This window comes from Desmodus rotundus, chromosome 9, assembly GCF_022682495.2.
Source record: "Desmodus rotundus isolate HL8 chromosome 9, HLdesRot8A.1, whole genome shotgun sequence".
Taxonomy (NCBI): Eukaryota; Metazoa; Chordata; class Mammalia; order Chiroptera; family Phyllostomidae; genus Desmodus; species Desmodus rotundus.
The window spans coordinates 55918367-55941144 of record NC_071395.1 but is presented as its reverse complement, the minus strand read 5'-3'; the positions used below and the strand labels follow the sequence as shown (position 1 = coordinate 55941144).

Below are 22778 nucleotides of genomic sequence, written 5' to 3'. Positions count from 1 at the left end.
AGCTTTAAGAAAAAGTGGGAGAATAGACAAAGTGTCTGATCAGTCACTTGAAAAAAGAAAAAGGTGTGTTGGCCTATACCACATCTTTTTTCAAATCTTAAGGTATTTTATTTATATCCACTAATGTCTTAGTACCATCAAAATGAGTTAAACGTTAAATTAGACGATGCAAATGCCCTCTTTACAGACAGGCTGACCATCTACACTGACTGAAAAGTCAGCTTTCCAAGATCAATTTCTTGCTCATAAACGTAAGGAAAAACTGACATAATCTGTTTGTATTTTCATCCTTAAAATGCAAAAATAGCTCTGGGAGACAGAAAAGTATGAGAAGAATGAGGAAAATGAAAAGAAAAAGAAATGCAACTTCCCAGATCTGTCCTGCTGAGAAGACAAGTTATAAGCAAATGAGCACTTCAGGGTTTATTTTTTATTTATTTTATTTATTTATTTTTATTGTTGTTCAATTACAGTTGCTCCAAGTTTTCCCTGTTGCTCTCCCTGGCCTGACCCCACAGTCAATCCCCACCCCTTTGTCTATGCCCATGGGTCCTTTATACATGTTGCTTGACTTGACCCTTCTCCTTCTTTCCCCCTTATCTTCCTCCCCCCTCCTCTCTAGTCACTGTCAGTTTGTTTTTTATTTCCATGCTTTGGGTTCTATTTTTCCTCAATTGTTTATTTTGTTGATTAGGTTCCACTTATAGGTGAGACCATATGGTATTTGTCTTTCACCACCTGGCTTATTTCTCTTAGCATAATGTTCTCCATTTCCAACCATGCTGTCATAAATTGTTGGTGCTCCTTTCTTTCTGCTGTGTAGTTTTCCATCATGTAAATGTAACAGTTTTTTTATCCACTTATTTACTGATGGGCACTTAGGCTGTTTCCAGCACTTGGCTATTGTGCCGCTATGAACATTGGGGTGCATAGGTTCTTCTGGATTGGTGTTTCAGGGTTCTTAGGGTATAATCCCAGGAGTGCAATTGCTGGGTCAAAAGGCAGTTCTGTTTTTAGTTTTTTGAGGTATCTCCATACTGCTTTCCACAGTGCCTGCATTCCCATCAACAGTGCGCCAAGGTTCCCTTCTCTCCACATCCTTGCCAGCACTTGTTGTTTGTTGATTTGTAATGATGGCCAATCTGAACAGTGTGAAGTGGTATCTCATTGTGGTTTTAATTTGCATCTCTCTGATGGCTAGTGATGCTGAGCATCTTTTCATATGTCTCTGGGCCCTCTGTATGTCCTCCTTGGAGAAGTGTCTTTTTTAATAAAGCACATCAGTGCAATAGCATGGACGTCAGTCCTTCCTCAGGGGAATGGGCTCCTCCAGGATGCTGTCCATGGTTACTATGCAGATTTTGAGGGTGGCCAGGTGTGCACGTCCTTCTCAGCAGCAGAACTAAAGACGTCCTTCTCCAGCCGCATGGCTCTATCCAAAGAGAGTGACACATGCCCCACATTCTGCACATTTTTAAAACCAACCTGATCGTCAAGTAGCAGCTGTAGCATGGCTCTTGCTGGCCACCTAGTCTTGAAGGCGTCTCTCAGGTAGGACCCCAAGGGGTGAAATACAGGGCTTCCTTCCCTTCTGCATGGAGTCCCCAATGATGTTGTGAGCACAGTACAGAAAGAAGCACCTTGAATAGAGGACCGTGGTCAGCACTGCAGCTACAGCCCGGTGGCCACCTCCTTATGGTTGGAATGCTTGCACATCTTGAGTCTTGCTTCAGTAATCTTCATCAGGGTAAGACAATCTCCATGGATACCACTGCATCCAATGACTGTTTTATCTGTTAATTTGTTACATTTTGGGCTGTCCCAGGTGTGGATTGAAAACCCTTCACTTCAATCGAGTATCAGAAGTAACAGTTGAAAAATCTTCTCCAGAAATTGCCAATATAGTACCTCCATTGGAAGCGCAGGACGAGAAACGCAGCTGCACAGGCCTACGCCCTGCAGCTCCACTACCAGGTCTCCTCTGTGCCCCAGGACGCGGCTGCGCAGGAGGACGTAGGGGGCGCTGCGCCTGCGTCTCTCCTGTAACACGTAAAAAATCAGGTTTATCTAATAAACAAAGAAGTGCAAGTTATGGCCACAGCGAAAGATCGTTTTTGCTCATAAATTAGCAAGAGTTTATTTCTATTATAATCTCCAAAATTGGCAGTGTGGTAGGGAAATTGGCTCTCTCCTCATCTTTTGGTAGAAACTGAAAATAAGTTTTAAAAACTTTAAAAACTGGTATATACTAAGAAAATGACAACCAAGGTGCCAAAGATTTAGCCACAAAAATGTTTACTGCAGCTAAAAATTATAAACAACCTGAATGCTAAACAAATGAGGATTGACTAATTTAACTGTTGTAAAATAAATTAATGGATTAGACAACTATTACAAATGACATTTCAGAAAATAATTATGGAAAGGGAAGGATTGTTGTGATGTATTGATATATAAAAAGCCAGTTTACAGATATGTATTTATTGCATGAACTCATGTGGAAATATAACGATACATGACATTTGCATTTGAAAATGCTTATGCACATATATGTTATGGGTAATTTTTCTTCTTTTCCTTCTCCTTTACTCTCCCCTGTCTTCTTCTTGCTTCTCCTTTTGCTTATTGTAACATTTAGGAACAAGCAACAATTAGGACATATAAAAATTGGCCATAATGTCCTCAAAAAATATTTTCATTAAGCAATCTAACAATAACCAGAGGGGAGAGGGGAGGGGATAAGGGGGAGAGGGATTTTCAGGAACTACTATAAAGGACACATGGACAAAACCAAGAGGGAGGTGGGTTTGTCTGGGGTGACATGGGGGGGAGGGGAGAAAATGCAGACAACTGTAATTGAACAGCAATAAAAAAATGTAAAAAAAATTTTCATTAGTATTCTAGGGTTTTTATTGTTACTGTTATACAAGTGTTTTGTTTGTTTTTGATTTTTAAAAACTTTGTCTTAGAGTAGTATGAGGTTCATAGCAAAATTAAGAGGAAGGTGCAGAGATTTCCCCCTGCACCCTGCCCTCCATATGCAGACTCCCCCCATGATACAGCTAGTTGTTCCAGCACCATTTGTTGGGAAGGCTGTCCTTTCTCCTTGAATTGCTTTGGATTGATGTAAAAAGTTAGATGAGCACGTTTATGTGGGTTTGGATTCTGAATTCTCTGTTCTGTCCCATTGAACTCTGTATTTGTCCCTTCACCAATACTACAGTGTCTTGGTTACTGTAGCTTTGTCATAAGCATTCAGGGTGGGTAGAGTTTTACTTGATTCTCCTTTGACAAGATTGTTTTAGCCTTGGGCCGTGTGGCTCAGTGGTTTGGGCATTGTCCCACAAAGTGAAAGGTTGCAAGTTCGATTCCTGTCGCTAGCTGTTCCCTGGTTGGGGCTTGTGTGAGAGGTAATCGATTGGTGCTTCTCTCATAGATGTTTCTCTCCTTCTCCCTCTCTTCCCCTCTTTCTGAAATTAAAAAAAAAAGTTGTTTTGGCTCTTGTAGGTCCTGTACCATTCCATATAAATTTTATTTTATTTATTTTTAGAGAGGGGAAGGGAGGGAGAAAGAGAGGAAGAGAAACATCAATTTGTGGTTGTCTCTGGCACACCCTGCCCCTGGCAACCCAGGCATGTGCCCAGACTGGGAATCAAACGCAGTGACCTTTTGGTTGGCAGGACAATGCTCAACCCATTGAGCCACACCAGCCAAGTGTACATAAGTTTTAGAATAAGCTTGTCTATATCTACAAAACACCTTGCTGGGATTTTGATGGGAACTGCACTAAATATATAGGCAATTGGAAAGTAATGAACATCTTTACTATGTTGAGTCTTGAACTCAATATATCCTTCCATTATTTTTAGCCCTTCTTTGATTTCTTTCATCAGTATTTCGTCATTTTCAGCATACAGATCCTGTAAATGTTTATACCTAAATACTTCATGTTTTTGAAGCAATAATTACTGGCATTATGTTTTTAATTTTGGTATCTTTATAGTCATTGTAAGCATTAGAAATCACATGGACTTTTGTCAACTTACCTTTTATTCTGAAACCTTGCTGAATTTACTTACTGGCTCTAGATTTTTTTTAGATTCCTTGGGATTTTTCATGTAGACAATCATACCATCTACAAATAGTTTTATTTTTCCTTTTTCAATTGTAGGACTTTGTTTCTTTTCTTCTGGCATTATTGCAGGGGCTAAATCTCTTAGTACATGTAAAATACATGATCAGACATTTCCCTGTTCTTGATCTTACGCTTTCAACGCGGAAAGCACTTACGCTTTCACCGTTAAGTACGATGTTATCTGTAGGTTTTTGTAAATGCTCTTTATCCAGTTAGGATAGTTCCCCCAAAAATTGCTGAGAATTTTTTTCTAACTTGCTGAGAATTTTTTCATAAATCATGATGAATTTTGTCAAATGCTTTTTCTGTATCAATTGATATGAGCATATAATATTTTTCTTAAAAATATGATATGGTTCCCTGGCAGGTGTGGCTCAGATGGTTGGAGCACTATCCCGTACACCAAAAGGTTTCCTGTTCAATTCCAGGTTGGGGCATATATACAAGGCAACCAATTGATTTCTCTCCCACATCTATGTCTCTCTCTCTCTCTTTCTCTCTCTTCTTTTCTCTCTAAAATTAATAAACACAAAAACATGATATGGTGGATTACATTTATTGGTTTTTGCAAGTTTTACACTTGGAATGAATACCACTAAGTCATGACACATAATTATTTTTATACAGTGTTGAATTCAATTTGCTAATATTTTTGGAAAATTTTTGCAACTTATATTATGAGTGATATTGGTCTATAGTTTTGCCTTTTGTACTGTCTCTGTCTGGGTTTAGTATTGGGATAATACTGGTGTCATAAATGAGTTGGAAATCATTCCCTCCTCTTCTATTTTTAGGAAAATGTTAATTGACTTTAATTATTAATTGATGTTAAATTGATGTTAATTATTTTTTAAGTGTTTGGTGGAATTCTCCACTAAAATAATCAGGTCCTGGAGGTTTTTTGGAGGGGCACTTTTTAATTACAAACTTAATTTGTTTAATGGTTATAGTGTTATTCACATTATCTGTTTCATCTTGGTTGTGTTTTAGTAGTATAATTTACAAGGAATTGGTCCACTCTTCTCCATTGTTAAATTTATGACTATAAAAGCTCTTTGTAGTATTCTTTTGTTATCTTTTTAATGTCACCAGAATCTGTAGGATATCCTTATTTTATTTCTGATATTAGTGATTTGCATCTTCTTTTTAATTTTTTGTTAATGCTAAATTTTAAGTGAAAAATTTTAATTTTCTTACTAGTGCTTTTTCATTTATTTTTTGAGGAACTAGCTTCTTGATTGATTTTCTTGATTATTTTCCTATTTTCAATTTCACTTATTAGCTCTTATCTTTATCATTTCTTTCCAACTGCTTCCTTTGTGTTTATTTTGCTCTTGATTTTCTAGTTTCTAGAGGTAGAAATTGAGGATGCTGACTTGAGATCTATCTTCGTTTCTAATGCAAGCATTTGTGCCAGAAACTGTCCTCTTAGCATTCCTTAGGCTGCATCTCACATATTTTGATACATAGTATTTGTATTTAGTTCTATGCATTTTTTATTTCTTTTGAGATGTCTGTTGACCTATGGATTATTTAGAAGGGTATTGCTTAATTTACATGTGTTCAGAAATATTCCTTTTACCTTTCTGTTATTCATTTCTAGTTTCATTTCACTGTGGTCAGACTACAAACCGTGTGTTGGTTTCGATTCTTTTAAATTTGTCTAGGTATGTCCAGGTATGATCTGTCTTGGTGAATATTCCATGTGACCTGAGAAGATGAGCATTCTGTAGTTATTGGCTGGAGTGTTCTGTACATGTCAGCTAGATTCTGTTAGCAGATTTTGTTGTTCAGAATTTCTTTATTTTTTATTTTTATTCAGTTACAATTCTCTGCATTTTCTCCCCATCGCTCGACCCCACCCCAGCCAGTCCCACCGCCCTCCCCCACCCCTACCCTCCCCCTTGATTTTGTCCTTGTGTACTTTATAGTAGCTCCCGTAATCCCCTCTCCCCACTATCACCTCCCCACTCCCCTCTGGCTATTGTTACATTGCTCTTAACTGCAATGTCTCTGGTTATACTTTGTTTGCTTTTTCTTCTGTTGATTATGTTCCAGTTAAAGGTGAGATCATATGGTATTTGTCCCTCACCGCCTGGATTATTTCACTTAGCATAATACTCTCCAGGTCTATCCATGCTGTTGCAAAGGGTATAAGCTCCTTCTTTCTCTCTGCTGCATAGAATTCCATTGTGTAAATATACCATAGTTTTTTGATCCACTCATTTGCTGATGGGCACTTCGGTTGCTTCCAGTACTGGGTTTTGTAAATTGTGCTGCTATGAACATTGGGGTGCATAGGTTCTTTTGCATTGGTGTTTCAGGGTTCTTAGGGTATAATCCCAGCAGTGGAATTGCTGAGTCAAAGTACAGTTCCATTTTTAGTTTTCTGAGGAAATTCCATACTGTTTTCCACAGTGGCCTCACCAGTCTGCATTCCCACCAACAGTGCACTAGGGTTACCTTTTCTCTGCATCCTCTCCAACATTTGTTTGTGGATTTGTTTATGTTGGCCACTCTGACTGGTGTGAGATGGTATCTCATTGTGGTTTTAATTCGCATCTTTCTGATGGCTAGTGATGCTGAGCATCTTTTCATATGTCTCCTGGCCCTCTGTATGTCTTCCTTGGAGAAGTGTCTGTTCAAGTCCTTTGCCCATTTTTTCATTGGGTTGTTTGTATTCCTGGAGTGGAGTCGTGTGAGTTCTTTATATATTTTGGAGATCAGGCCCTTGTCTGAGGTATCATTGGCAAATATGTTTTCCCATACTGTTGGTTCTCTTTGTAATTTGGTGCTGTTTTCTTTAGTCATGCAGAAGATTTTTATTTTGATGAGGTCCCATTTGTTTATTCTTTCCTTTATGTCCCTTGCTTTAGGGGACATGTCTGTGAGGATGTTGCTGTATGGAATGTCTGAGATTTTCCTGCCAATGTTTTCCTCAAGGACTTTTATGGTGTTACGACTTATATTTAAATCTTTTACGCACCTTGAATTTATTTTTGTGTATGGCATAAGTTGGTGATCGAGTTTCATTTTTTTGCAGGTAGCTGTCCAGATCTCCCAACACCATTTGTGTAAGAGGCTATATTTGCTCCATTTTATGCTCCTGCCTCCTTTGTCAAGTATTAATTGACCGTAAAGGCTTGAGTTTCTTTCTGGGCTCTCTGTTCTGTTCCATTGGTCTATGTGTCTGTTTTTATGCCAGTACCAGGCTGTTTTGATTACAGTGGCCTTGTAATACAGTTTGATATCAGGTATTGTGATCCCTCCTGCTTTGTTCTTCTTTCTCAAAATTGCTGCAGCTATTCGGGGTCGTTTATGGTTCCATATAAATTTCTGAAATGTTTGTTCTATATCTGTGAAATATGTCATGGGTACTTTAATAGGGATTGCATTGAATCTATAAATCGCTTTGGGAAGTATGGCCATTTTGATGATGTTAATTCTTCCAATCCATGAGCATGGTATATGCTTCCATTTGTTTGAGTCTTCCTTAATTTCTTTCATCAATGTTGTGTAGTTTTCTGAGTACAGGTCTTTTACCTCCTTGGTTAGGTTTATTCCTAGGTACTTGATTTTTCTTGTTGCTATATCATATGGGATTTTTTTTCCTGATTTCTGTTTATGCTGTTTCATTGTTGTTTTACAGGAATGCCTTTGATCTGAGTATTGACTTTGTATCCAGCTGTTCTGCCAAATTCATTTATTAGGTCGAGTAGTATTTTGGTGGAGTCTATAGGATTTTCCATGTACACTATCATGTCATCTGCAAACAGTGACAGTTTCATTTCCTCCTTTCCAATTTGGATGCTTTTTATTTCTTTTTCTTGTCTGATTGCTGTGACTAGTTCTTCCAATACTATTCTGAATAGGAGTGGTGAGAGAGGGCATCCTTGTCTTGTTCCTGATCTTAGTGGGAAAGCTTTTAATTTTTGCCCATTGAGTATGATGTTGGCTGTAGGTATCTCATATATGGCCTTTATTATGTTGAGGAATGTTCCCTCTATTCCCACTTTGCTGAGTGTTTTTATCAGAAATGGGTGCTATACCTTATCAAATGTTTTTTTTTCTGCATCTATTAATATGATCATGAGATTTTTGTCTTTGCTTTGGTTTATGTGGTGTATTATGTTTATTGATTTGCAAATATTGTACTATCCTTGCATCCCTGGGTGAATCCCACTTGGTCATGGTGTATGATCTTTTTAATGTATTGCTGGATGCGGTATGCCAATATTTTGTTGAGAATTTTAGCGTCTGTGTTCATCAGCGATATTGGCCTGAAGTTTTCTTTCGAAGTTATGTCTTTATTTGGTGTTGGGATAAGGATGATGCTGGCTTCATGAAAAGAATTGAGGAGTCTTCCATATTCTTGAATTTTTAAAAATAATCTGTGGAGGATGGAGGTTAGCTCGCCCTTAAATGCTGTGTAGAATTCTCCTGTGAAATCATCTGGTCCAGGGCTTTTGTGTTTCAGAAGCTTTTTGATTACTGTTTCAATTTCATCAGGTATTATTGGTGTGTTCAGGCTTCCTGCTTCCTCTTCATTGAGTTTTGGAAGGTTATATTTTTCTAGTAATTTGTCCATTTCATCTAGCTTTTCATATTTCTTGGCATATAGTTCTTTGTAGTAATTTCATAGAATACTTTGTATTTTGGTGTTATCAGTTGTAACCTCTCCTCTTTCATTTCTGATTGTGTTTACTTGGGTCGTCTCTCTTTTTTTTCTTTTTGAGCCTGCTTAAAGGCTTATTGATTTTGTTTCTCTTTTGTGTGTGTGTGTGTGTGTGGTATGGGTACTGAATAGAGTCCTTTTTTTGATATATTTATTGATTATGCTATTACAGTTGTCCCATTTCCACCCCTTCACACAACTCAATCCTGCCCACCCACTCCCTCCCACATTCCCCCTCTATAGTTCATGTCCATGGGTCATACTTGTAAGTTCTTTGGCTTCTACATTTCCTACATTATTCTTACCCTCCCCCTGTCTATTTTCCACCTATCACTTATGCTATTTATTCTCTGTACCTTCCCCCCTCGCTCCCCCTCCCAATCCCCTTTTGATAACCCTCCATGTGATCTCCATTTCTGTGGTTCTGTTTCTGTTCTAGTTGTTTGCTTAGTTTGCTTTTGTTTTGGTTTTAGGTGTGGTTGTTAATAACTGTGAGTTTGCTGTCATTTTTACTGTTCATATATTTTATCTTCTTTTTCTTAGATAAGTCCCTTTAACATTTCATATAATAAGGGCTTGGTGATGATGAACTCCTTAAACTTGACCTTATCTGAGAAGGACTTTATCTGCCCTTTCTTTCTAAATGATAGCTTTGCTGGATACAGTAATCTTGGATGTAGGTCCTTGCCTTTCATAACTTCAAATACTTCTTGCCAGCCCCTTCTTGCCTGTAAGGTCTCTTTGGAGAAATCAGCTGACAGTCTTATGGGAAGTCCTTTGGAGGTAACTGTCTCCTTTTCTCTTGCTGCTTCTAAGATTCTCTCCTTCTCTTTAATCTTGGCTAATGTAATGATGATGTGCCTTGGTGTGTTCCTCCTTGGGTCCAGCTTCTTTGGGACTCTCTGAGCTTCCTGGACTTCCTGGAAGTCTATTTCCTTTGCCAGATTGGGGAAGTTCTCTTTCACTATTTGTTCAAATAACTTTTCAAGTTCTTGCTCTTGTTCTTCTCCTTCTGGCACCCCTGTGATTCGGATGTTGGAATGTTTAAAGATGTCCTGGAGGTTCCTAAGCCTCTCCTCATTTTTCCAAATTCTTGTTTCTTCATTCTTTTCTGGTTGGATGTTTCTTTGTTCCTTCTGGCCCACACCGTTGATTTGAGTCCCAGTTTCCTTCACATCACTATTGTTTCCCTGTACATTTTCCTTTGTTTCTCTTAGCATAGCCTTCGTTTTTTCATCTAGTTTTCGAACAAATTCAACCAATTCTGTGAGCATCTTAATAACCAGTGTTTTGAACTGTGCATCCGATAGGTTGGCTGTCTCTTCCTCGCTTAGCTGTATTTTTTCTGGAGCTTTGAAGTGTTCTGTCATTTGGGCCTTTTTTTTTTTTTTTTTTTTTGTCTTGGCGCCTCTGTTACTTAAAGGGGCGGAGCTTTAGGTGTTCCCGGGGTGGGGTAATGCTGGTCTCTGTGCTGTGATGCTGTACGTGGGGGAGGGGCTGAGACGGAGCAATGGCGCCTGCTCCACTCTCCACTGGGTTTCAGTCACTTGCTGTGCTACCCACAATCAAATTGGACCCCTCTGGTGCTGGTTCCCGAGCGGGTGGGCTTGTGCACACTCTAGGCCCCTGTGGGTCTTTCCAACGACCTCTCCTGTGAGGCTGGGAGTCTCTCCTGCTGCCGCCCCAACCCCCATGGGCGTTTTCACTCAGAGGTTTGAGGCTTTATTTCCCCGCGCTGGAGTCCTGGGTTACGGAGTCCTCTTTGCTCCCCGCTGTTCCTCCCGGTTTATCTGTGCGCGAGTGTGGGGCACGGGATGCTACCCGCTGCTCTGCCTGCCCCGTTCTCCGCCACTCTGAGTCTGGCCCTCTCAGTTTACCTGTGCGTGAATGTGGGACTGCAGAGTCTGCTAGTGGTCAGACTGCCTGCCCCGTTCGTCCCACACTCCGCCAGTCTTGGTCCCGCCACAGCTACACGAATCCTCTCTGCCCTGGTGCCCATCTCCACCCCTCCTACCGGTCTGGATGTATGTTTCTTTTTTTCTCCTTGGTGTGGGACTTCCTTGCCATTTGATTTTCTGTCAGTTCTGGTTGTGCGAGGAGGCGCAGTGTGTCTACCTATGCCGCCATCTTGGTTCTCCGATTTTGTTTATCTTTTGAATGAACCAGCTCCTGGATTAATTGATCCTTACAATTGTGCTTTTAGTCTCTATGTCATTTAATTTGCTCTGATCTTGGTTATTTCCTTCCTTCAACTTGCTCTAGGTTGTCTTTGTTGTTGTTCCTCGAGTTCTTGTAGTTGTAGGGCTAGGTTTTTTATTGGAAATGTTTCTATTCTTTTTAAGTAGGCCTGTATTGCTATGAACTTCCCTCTCAGGACTGCCTTTGCTGTGTCCCATAGGTTTTGGGTTGTTGTGAGTTCATTTTCATTTGTTTCCAGAAACTTTTTGATTTCTCCCCTAATCTCATTCTTAACCCATTCATTGTTTACTAGCATACTATTCAATCTCCATGTTTTTGAGTGTTTTGTGGTTTTTTCCTTGAGATTTGTTTCTAGTTTCAGTCCCTTGTGGTCAGAGAAAATGCTTGATATGATTTCAAATTTCTTGAACTTGTTGAGGCTTGTTTTGTATCCTATCCTGTGGTCTATCTTTGAAAATGATCAATGTGCATTTGAAAAGAATTTGTATTTTGTTTCTGTTGGGATGAAAGGCTCTATATGTATCATTTAAGTCCATTTCATCTAGGGCGTTGTTCAATGCCAGGGTGCTTTGTTGATATTTTGTTTGGAAGATTTGTCCATCTTTGACAGTGGGGTAGAAAAATCCCCTACTATAATTGTTGCTGTCAATATCTTTTCTTGAAGTCCTCCGAGATTTTCTTTATGTATTTGGGTACTCCTATGTTGGGAGCATATATATTTACAATGTTTATGTCTTCTTGGTGGATTCTTCCTTTGAGTATTATGAAGTGACCTCTGGGTCTCTCTTTATGGCCCTTTTTTTGAAGTCTATTTTGTCTGATATGAGTATTGCTACCCTTGCTTTTTTTTCCTGTCCGTTTGCTTGGAAAATCTGTTTCAAGCCCTTCCCTTTCAGTCTGTGTAGCTCTTCTGTCTTGAGGTGGGTCTTTTGTAGGCACAATATGTGTGGGTCATGCTTTCTTATCCATCCAGGTACTCTATGTCTTTTGATTGGAGCATTTAATCCATTTATGGTTAAGGTTATTTTTGATAGGTACTTAGTCATTGCTGATTTTTTGTACCTGTGTTCTTCTCTCTCTCTCTCACTCTCTCTCTCTCTCTTTTCCTTTCCTTTCCTTAAAGCAGCCCCTTCAGCATCTCTTGCAGAGCTGGTTTGGTGGAGGTGTATTCTTTTAGACTTCTTTTGTCTGGGAAACTCTTTATTTGGCCTTCTGTCTTGATTGAGAGCCTTGCTGGGTAAAGTAGTCTTGGCTGCAGGCCTCTGGTTCTCATTACTTGGAATATTTTTTGCCAGTCTCTTCTGGCTTGGAATGTTTCCATTGAGAAGTCAGCTGCTAACCTTATTGGGGCTCCCTGTTATGTTACTTCCTGTTTCTCCCTTCCTTCCTTTAAGATCCTCTCTTTGTCTTGGAATTTTGCCATTTTAATTATGATGTGTCTTGTAGTGGGCCTCTTTGGGTTCCTCTTGCTTGGGACTCTCTTTGATTCCTGGATTTGGGTGACTTTTTCTCTCATCAAATTAGGGAAATTTTCCATCATTACTTTTTTCAAACAGGTTTTCTACCCCTCGCTCTTCCTCTTCTCCTTCTGGTATTCCTATTATATGGATATTATTATGTTTCATGTTGTCCTGCATTTCCCTTATTGCCTCTTCATTCTTTCTGAGCCTCTTTTCCTTTTCTTGCTCATTTTTTTTTTCTACTTTGTCCTCCAGTTTGCTGATGCAATCCTCTGCTTCATCTAGCCTGCTTTTGATTCCCTCTACTGTGTTCTTCAGTTCAGAAATTGTATTCTTCATTTCCTCTTGGCCCTTGTTGATAGTTTCCATTTCCTTTTTCATGTTGATATAGTTTGAGTTCATTGTAGTTTCCCTGTAGTTTTTGGTAATTCTCTGTGAGCTCATTAAGCTTTGAAGTCAATATCTGATAGTTGACTTGCCTCTTTTTCATCTAGCATTGTTTCTGAGACTCTCCTTCCTCCATTTGAGGATTGTTTCTTTGTCTTCCTATTGTTTGTGAGACTCCTCCTGTTAGCCTCTGCTTCTTAAGTTGCTCTGTTCTGACTCCCTGGTTTTTTAGTGTAAACTTCTGTGGTAGAATACCTGTGAGATTCAGTGGTGCAGTCTACTTGATCTCCAGATCTTACTGATCTTAGGCTGTGGTTTATGTTGGCTCTGTGTATGTCTTTTGTTTTTGGTTGTTGTTGGGTCTTTCTTTGGTGGGTCTTTCCCACCAGCTGGTTATCTGATGGTCAGTCTTTCCCCCACCTCCTGTTTTCTATTGTGCACGTGTGGGCAGGTTATGTTGGACTTGGTTCTTCCGTGTGTACAAGATTTTGAGGCTTTTGTCTTGCTCTTGTTCAGTTGTTTGTTCTTAGTAATTTCTTCACTATTTATTTGTATTTTCAGATAGGTCCTGGGTTGACTTAGTGTGACTTCCACTCCCTCCTTCACCTTCTTCTGTTCTTATCTGTTGGTGTTTCCTTTGTTGGTGGGTTTCTTCTTCCAGGAGGTATGCTGGTGTTCCCAGCTTCTACCTACCCTTTTTTATGGTAGGCCTTCTCCGGGCTATGGGTGTGCGCATGGAGCCTTCCTTGATTCGCACTCTCCCTGGTGCCTGTGGTCTCAGATCTGTCCAAGCTATACACTCCCTGGTCCATGCCTTTGGTCTGAGTTCCCTTGTGGATGAGGTGTGCACAGTCCCCGGTCGATGCACACACTCCCTGGTTGGTGCCTGTGGTCTCAGGCCCTCCCTAGTTGTGCACCCCCCCCCCCCCACTGCCTGCTTTGGATTTGGGCTGGATACCTCCCACACCTCTGTGGGAGTGCTGGACAGGCGGGTGGCCGGGTGGAGAGGAGACTGGAGCAGTTGCTGCAGGGGAATTCCCCAAAGTGCCCCTGAGGGTCTTTTTCTTTTTGGGAAAATCCTCCTGCTCAATCCTGCATATAAGGAAGGACCCGTCCTCTCGCTCAGCCCATCTCTCCAGCTAGACTGGGACTGTCTGGGTCAGGGCCCCACATGGCCCAATTCTCAACTCTCCCCAACCAGCGCCCACTGTCTCCGTGGATTTACCACTTTGTCCTTATCCCCCTCACTGTAACTTAAAGCAACCAGGTCTCTCTCGATGCTGCTCAAGGCTTGTTTGGCAGGGGAGGCAGTCATTAGCTCGGCTCTCTCCCAGGAGTCCTGGGTCTGGCCCAGCAGGCACAGGCCTGGGGCTGCAGTTGCCCTGGTCCCCGTGTTGGTTCCAGGGACCTTTTTGTCCTGAAGCAATCCCCTTACTGTCTGTTTTTTCAGTGTCCTCTATACTTTTTGGTCTCCTATCTTCATAAACTCTGGGGCACTGTTGGCTGTTCGCTTTATTCCTCAGTAGATTGGCTATGTGTTTCACCCAGGTGCAGAGGGAAGTTGACTCTGCTCCCACCTATCTCACCACCATCTTTTTTCCAAGGTTCTGTTTTTCGATGCCTACCCATTTAGGATTCTTATGTCTTTCTGGTGAATTTTTTCTTTATCTTTGATTTTCTGTGGTTTATAATCGATATAGTTAGGAATAGTTTTTTCAAGGCTGGGGGGCATTTATCCTGCTTGATGTAATCTGAGCTTCCCAGATCTGTGGTTTAGTGTCTGACATTAATTTGGGGAAATTTTCAGTTATTATTTTTTCAAATATTTCTTCTGTTACTATTTTTCTTCTTCCAGTATATTCATTACATGTATGTTATACATTTTGTATCTGTCTCACAGTTCTTGGGTATTCTGTTCTTCTTTTTTCTATCATTTTTCTATGTGCTTATTCATTGTGGAGGTTTCTATCTCTATGGAGATATCCTCAAGCTCAGAGATTCTTTCCTCAGCCATGTCTAGCCGACTAAATGCTAAAAGGCATTCTTTATTTCCAGTACAGTGTTTTTGATCTCCAGAATTCCTTTTCAGTTCTTTCTTAGTGTTTTTATCTCTCTGCCTGTATTACTCACCTGTTCTTGCATGCTTTCTTACTTTATCCATTAGAGCTCTTAGCATATTAATTAAAGTTGTTTTAAATTCCTGGGGTGATAATTCCAACATCCCTGCTTTGTCTGTTTCTGATGCTTTCTTTGTCTATTCAAATTTTGTGTTTGTTTGTTTATTTGATAGTTTGTTTTTGCCTTTTAGCAGGCCCTTGTGATTTTTTTCTTGATAAGCAGACATGATGTACAGGGTAAAAGCAGCAGCTGTAAATAGGCCTTCAGTAACATCTTGGTATGGTGTGGAAGGAGGGCAAGTGACCTGTAGTTCTATGCTCAAGTCTTAGTTTTTAAGGGAGTCTGTGCCTCTGGGCTGTGAACTTCACAAGTGTGTCCCAGGATTTTTCCTTCCCATTACGTGGAACAGGATGACTAGAGGACAGGTGGCAAACACAAGGCCTGCGGGCTGAATCCAGCCCTCCACCTTGTTTTATCTGGCCTGGCACCGTGTTTCTACTCAGCGGCAGCACTGAGCTCCTTGCCCCTAGTTAAGGAGTTGTTACATTTATACAGTCCTAAAATCATGTTTGGCCCTTTCAAGGCAACTGCAAGGCTGATGTGGCCCCTGGTGAAAATGAGTTTGACACCCCTGGGCTAGAGTGTGCTGGAGTAGGGTATTTCCCTTCCCCAGGTCAGTTAGATTCTGATTATCTTCCAAAAGGTTAAGCTCTAGTTAACTAGTTTCTCCTGAGAGCATAGCTTATTAAGACGAGCTTGTTAGAAACACAAGGAGATTTTTCCCAGTATTACCTGTGAGAACCTGGTTGAACTTGTGGAGGCAAATCTCACGAAATTGTGTATGGCTCCCTAGGAGTGGGCCTTCTTCGAGTCTCTAACTTCAGGAGTTGTCCATAGGAACCCCCCAGTAACCCGTCAAGTATAGTTCAGGTACTTCTTCCCCAGCACTGGTACCATGGTGGATTCTGCCTGTGAGCCTCTGCTCCAGTAAGTGCAGACTCCCTGTATCTGCCTGCCTATCTCTGCAGTCTTGGGGGCATGGGTTCCCTGTGTCCTCATCTTTCCTATGGATCCTAGAAGAGTTGTTGACTTTTTAGTCTGTTCACTTTTCACTTGTTGCTAGGATGTAGTGGTGGCTTCCAAAATCCTTACATGTGAAACTGGAAATAAGAAGTCACTATACATACTTTTTAAAAATATATCTTTGTATAGTTTTCATAGTTGTTGCTCTGGGTATTACAATATACATATGTATATTGTGCCAACATTTTACCATTTCGGATGAAGAATAGAAACCTCCCTTACACTTTCCTTCTCCACTTTTAAATATCATTGTCTTGAGTATCCAATGATGTTAAAAATCAAATATGATTTATATCACTCATGAGGGAAGGGACAATGTATTTTGTGTGCTCATATTTCTGCTATTTCTTTTGTCTTCCTCTCAATGCACCAGGATTTTTCTTTATCATTTCCTTTCTGCCTATTAGAAAAAATTTTCTTTAGGCATTCCTTTAGGAGAAGTTTACTAGCAACAAATTCTTTTAGGTTTGTTTTATCTGAGAATGTCATTATTTCCCCCTCATTCTTGAAAGATAGTTTCGTGAGAAACAGAATTTGTGGTGGACAGTTCCTTCCACCCCCTCACCCCACCCCAGAACTTTCAAGATATTGTTCCACTTCCTTCTGGCCTCCATGTTTCAGATAAGAAACCTGCTATCATTCAAATTGGTGTTCCACAATTCATTTATCTCCACCTCCTTCCAAGATTTTTCATTGTCATTATGACGGATGCCTATGATGTGTGTTTGTGTGAATATCTTTGAATTATGTTTGTAGTTTGTTCACTCAGCTTCTTGGATCTATAGACTTGTGAAGTTTAAGACACATTTAGCCATTACTCTGTCAAGTTCTCTTTCACTCTTTTTTTCATCCTTAATGATCTCTAATGATACAAATATTGTATCTTTTGTTATTGTCCCACTTATGCTGCTTAATTTTTCCAGTGTATTTTATCTGTGTTACTCAGATAAGGGGGATTCTATTAATCTGTCCTCAAGTTATTTATTTTAACCTCTGTGTTCTCTACTCTTCAACTGAGCCCATCCAGTGAGTTTTAAAATTTATGATATAGTTTTTTTGATTCTATAATTTATATTTGGTTCTTTGTATACTTTTACTTCTTTTCTGAGGTTTTCTATTTTTCTATTTGTTTCAAGAGATTTTATAATTGATTGTTGGAGCATTTTTATGATGGATGCTTGAAAATCCTTATGAGAGAATTTCAGCATCTATTTCATCCCCATATTGGCATCAGTGGATTATCTTTTCTCATTGAAGGTATGTTTTTCTTGGTTCTTGACAAAATAGATCATTTTCTGTTGTCTTCTGGACATTTCATCTAATGCATTAGGAGGCTGTATGTTCTGATTATATCTTATATACTAGTAGGAAGTCTCCATGTTTAGGTTTAGCATTCAAGTCTTGGCCTATTTTTGTGGGCTATGGTTCTAATGGCTGTTTAGTGTTCAGAGTATTTGCAATGTTCTTTTGGTTCTCTTGGCTCATCTCATCCCTGGGTCTACCTCAGGTCTCTGCCAGTGCTGCCTATGGGGACAGAGAGGATTTTCCCAGGCCAGCCTTCTTATGTATCTCTACGGGGTAGTGCTGTGTTGAGATCCCCTACTGGTGCTCTCTGGCTTCCCTGATGTCCCTGGGCACAACAAGGGACTCTTGAGCCCATAGGATCATAGAGTTTTTTCAGGTTGGTTGCTTATTGTTGCTTCATCCCTCTAGCTGGTTCTGCCCACCAACCCTGATGCCCTCTGGAGAGTGGGCCTGTCCATTTGCTACAGCTGAGTCCTTCCAGCTGACCCTGATGGCTCCCAGTCAGGGAAGGGATATCAGGAGTATCGGGTCTGTGGGGACCGGGGATAAAGGAAGCTTCCCAGACTACGTCTCCCTTGACACATGGGCCTTTCTTGAAAGCTTTGTCCCCCTGCTTCAGTGTGTCTCAGCAATGTAGACATTTGTGGCCAGCAAGAGAGAACTCTTCCCTTCCCTCTCATTGTTGGTGGGGCTCCCAATTGGTTTGTCTTGCTGGTGGTTCTGGGCTCACTGATGTCAGAGGCATCCCATTTAACCCAAGGAAGGAGTGAGCCTACCTGAGCTGCATTTTGTTGCCAGGTTGGGGAACCAGGAAATAATGGGTCTTGATTTTCTTCCTCTTTTGGATTGTGGGAGGGGAATGAGATCCCTACCACTGTGTTGTTTCTCCCATCCTGGAATTCCAGACCAGCCCAACTTCTCCTTATCACCATCGGGAAAACCCTCAATCATTATTTCCAGGGTTAATGATGTGCTTGGGGGAGGAGTAGGACAAAACAGGTCTGTGCTATCTTATTGGGGCTGAAAGTCCTACCATGATGTTTTTGCTAAAAACTTAGAAATTGATTTGTGAGGAGATTCCGCAAATGCAATGACAGTTTTTATATATCATCATGCCAAATAGCTCCCAAATAATCTGAGAAATAAGCATAGGATGGAGATACGTATCACTTTAATGTGATTGGTCTTCCATAGATTTAGTTGCATTTGTGGGTAGTACTGGTTTCAGAAGCAAACCTGAGAATTATATACAGGAAAAGCTTTTTGCTCTGTAGGGATAATGTGTGAGGTTTCTCTCCTGAGGAACATAAGAAAATTATGCTAAACATTAATATAGACATTCTCTAGTGATAACATATTCTCTGTAGGTTATAGTGATAACCTATTCTCTAGTGATAACATATTTAAAGCAACTTGTAGAATTTATATAAGGGTTTAGACTAAAAACTTTATTATTAAAATCACATCCACTTGCTAAAAGTGGATGCTGTATCAGGATCTCCTCACCTCTCTCAAATGCAATTTACAAATGTAATTAATTGTGGATGAGTTTGGGTCATGACTTTGTAATATATTCCTTGATAGAGATTTCAGAAACAAAGCATCTCCATTTATCTCTGTCTTCATCCCTCACATGAGGAGCCCATTTATCAGCTTTCTTTATTGATTATTTTTTATTTGGAGAAGTGACACAGGTACTAGACATCCAAATAAATTACTGATCATTACCTTCTTTGCATGGTTCTGAATTTCAAAAAGCTACACATATATAAGACATACGTCATTCTGTTATATATTAATATTTATAATACCTAGTAAGTGTCTCCCCCACTTAAAACATACATGCACAAACAAATATATATAATCTTACTGATGTTTATTGGTTTATAAATGAGAATTATATCAACAGGCTGTTTTTGATGTCTCTTAAGCCATAATTTAGTTTACATCATCATTATGGCATGTTATTGTATTTATGCATAGACTATTTGGGTGTTTTATGTCATGTTCATTAATATTTTTCAGTACACTTTTATGTTTATGATCTTTTGTTTCTTTTACAACCCAGCTTTATAAAGTATCTTCATTTACTGATTTTTTCCTCAGGTCAAACAGTTAACTTCTAGTGGCCCTGAGACCAGGATATAGACCTTCTGACACCAGGTTCTTTGCTGTGAACATCAGTCCTTCTGTGACTAAAGTCCAAACACGGGATGAAAGGAAACATGGAGCAGAACACAAAAGGGGTCATTTCGTGCTGCATTTAGAAGTATCATCTGTACCCAGGAAACACTGCTAATTGCCAGTCTGGTGTTAATTGTTTTTTTCTGTGCCTAGTCTGTGACTGAACATTATTCAGTGCATGCTGATTAATTCCAATATGAATCCAATAATATCATTATTGGCTAAAATTCATACTTCAGCCATATCTCCATAAACAGTCTCTTACCCCGAATACCCTGTATCCCAGAGACTATCAGTAGTTATTTTTAAAATTGTGATTCATAGGATTGCAATTCATGAATTGCCAAAAATGCATAGAATGATTATTATATAGAAAATGATATTAGACCCATTATATGCCAGTTAATTGAACTTCCATTTAGAATCCTGCACAGAACAGGAGACTAAATTTAAGGCTCAATTCTCACAGATTTAACCAGAGAATCCACCTCTTTATATGAAGAGTATCATTTTCTTTGTTTATTCAATGTGCTGCCTTATTCACTTTTTTATAAAAATTGCTTCCAAGGTTTTAAAATAATTGAATCTATTTGTTTCATTTTCCCTGATGTATTAAATTTTTGGGGCATAGCACTTTAGAAAATATATGACCTAGAAAGCAGCCTAATTTTGTCACAGCTGCAACCTTACTGAGGCAGAAAATTTGGCATTTATATAAAATGAAACTATGTCTAATGCTTTGTTCACCCTTCTAGAGTCGCCTTTGTTTAATCACCATGTTTAGCACCTCCAGAAAGGGCCTGCTTTAGAGAATATGTGGACAGGAATGAGGGGGTGCTGATGATATGTGTATAAAACAGCAATATAAAAGGAAATTGATTTTTCCCCTCAAGCTGCCATCTGTGGAGTTGCCTGCCTGTCACGGAGAGAGTCAGTCTTGGATTTCTGAATTACTACCCTGATCCTCCCAGACGGGATTGCCCTACTCCGCGTTTCCATGGTGCCCAGCTGCCTATCACAGCACGTGGTTGTTATTGCTCATGTGTCTTCTAGGTTCTCTGTTAGACTTTCAGGGCCAGGGATAATGTCTGCGTTGCTTCTCACTGCTGTGCAGCACCTGGCACAGCACTAGTGGGGGTGGGGTCAGGCGTGCTTAATAAATGTTTGCTCAATGAAAGAATGAGTGCAGTTTAAAATTTGGGATCATTTCCAACTTCCTCTATAACTCTCATTTTTAGACAGCTTTGTTGAAGTAAAACTGATATACAGAAAACTGTATATTTAATGTATACAATTTTATGAGTTTAGACATGTGGATGCACCCATGAAAGCCTCACCACCATCAAGTTAATAAACATCCATCACCTTCGAGAACTTCCTTGTGCCCCCACTTTTGGTAGTAAGTATACCACAGAAGATGTAGAGCCAAATTTTAGTGTTTTATCCTGTGCTGTTACATCTTCCCACACTACTTGTGTTGTCACTTCCTCCTGTCTATCTTCCATCCCTCTTACAAATGTTAGACAAAGAAAATCATTCTTGAAATGAATAGAATGAATGTGGAAAAAGCAAAAGAATAAATACAGGGAAAACATTGGGGTCAGCTGTCTCTCATTCCCCCAAAATAACTGGCATGAACCCTGATATTCATATTCCCATCTGGCTACACTTACACTGAATGATAGTTTAGAGAAAGAGGGAGGTGGGAACTGAGCATTCACAGCACTGTCATGATGTTTGTTTATCTTAAAAATAATTCTGACTGACTATGGAAACCGTGCCCTAAACCAACTGCCTGAGTCATCTTAATCTTCTCAACATAATGGGTGCTCCACACTTGGGCAAAAAGTTCTCTCTCTCCTGGAAGGGGAGGCATGGACGCCACAGGGTCGGGGACCTGGAAGATAGATAGTCTTACCCTTGGCAAGGCTGGTAACTCTAAAGACCAGGGAGCTGAGCCTGGAGGAAAGGGGTGAGCTCCTCACAGGGGCAGGGCCCAGAGCAGTGCCTTTTGTTCTGATGAGAACCACTCGCAGCAGTTACACAAGCGTAGTATGTATGCATGTGCATATGCATTAGCAGTGGGGAGAGTCACACAGAACATCCTTCTGAGTGCACACGAGCCATTTCCTCCCTGGGAACAGAGGTCCAGGTATTGGGGGTGGGAGGACTTGCCTTTTATTGACAGTTTCAGTTAAGGAGTCATCATTCACTCTCCCAGCAGAGATCTGAAAAGGAGGTGAAACCATAAGACGAAGGGTGCTCCACTTATAGTTTCTACATTCCATTTACTGGTAAACATAGGGTATGTATAGTTTCTTTAAGAGTATGGGTGGAGCCCTGGTTGGTGTGGCTCAGTGGATTGAGTGCTGGCCTGTGAACCAAAGGGTTGCTGGTTTGATTCCCACTCAGGGCACATGCCTGGGTTGTAGGCCACATCCTCACTTGGGGGCATGTGAGAGGCAACCCATTTATGGGTGTTTCTTTCACTCAATTTCTCCTTCCCTTCCTCTCTCTCTAAAAATAAATAACATCTTTTAAAAAATATATATTTATTGATTGTTATTACAGTTGTCCCATTTCTGCCCCTTCACTCAACTCCATCCTGCCCATCCCCTCCCTTCCACATCGCCCCCCCCCCCATAGTTCATGTCCATGGGTCATACTTATAAGTTCTTTCCCTTCTGCATTTCCTATACTATTCTTACCCTCCACCTGTCTATTTTCCACCTATCATCTATGCTACTTATTCTCTGTACCTTTCCCCCCTCTCTCCCCCTCCCACTCCTCTGTTGATAACCCTCTATGTGATCTCCATTTCTGTGGTTCTGTTCCTGTTCTAGTTGTTGGCTTAGTTTGCTTTTGTTCTTGTTTCAGGTGTGGTTGTTAATAACTGTGAATTTGCTGTCATTTTACTGTTCATATTTTTGATCTTCTTTTTCTCAGATAAATCCCTTTAACATTTCATTTAATAAGGGCTTGGTGATGATGAACTCCTTGAACTTGACCTTATCTGAGAAGCACTTTATCTGCCCTTCCATTCTAAATGATAGCTTTGCTGGATACAGTAATCTTGGATGTAGGTCCTTGCCTTTCATAACTTCAAATACTTCTTGCCAGCCCCTTCTTGCCTGTAAGGTCTCTTTGGAGAAATCAGCTGACAGTCTTATGGGAAGTCCTTTGGAGGTAACTGTCTCCTTTTCTCTTGCTGCTTCTAAGATTCTCTCCTTCT

The 22778-nt window shown here is 40.2% G+C and overlaps 1 pseudogene; it reads right to left on the bottom strand.

Moving 5' to 3' along the window:
- Positions 1 to 1300: 1300 nt before the first annotated feature.
- Positions 1301 to 22778, bottom strand: part of LOC112304991 (proteasome subunit beta type-1 pseudogene) — a 30267-nt pseudogene continuing 8789 nt past the window's right edge.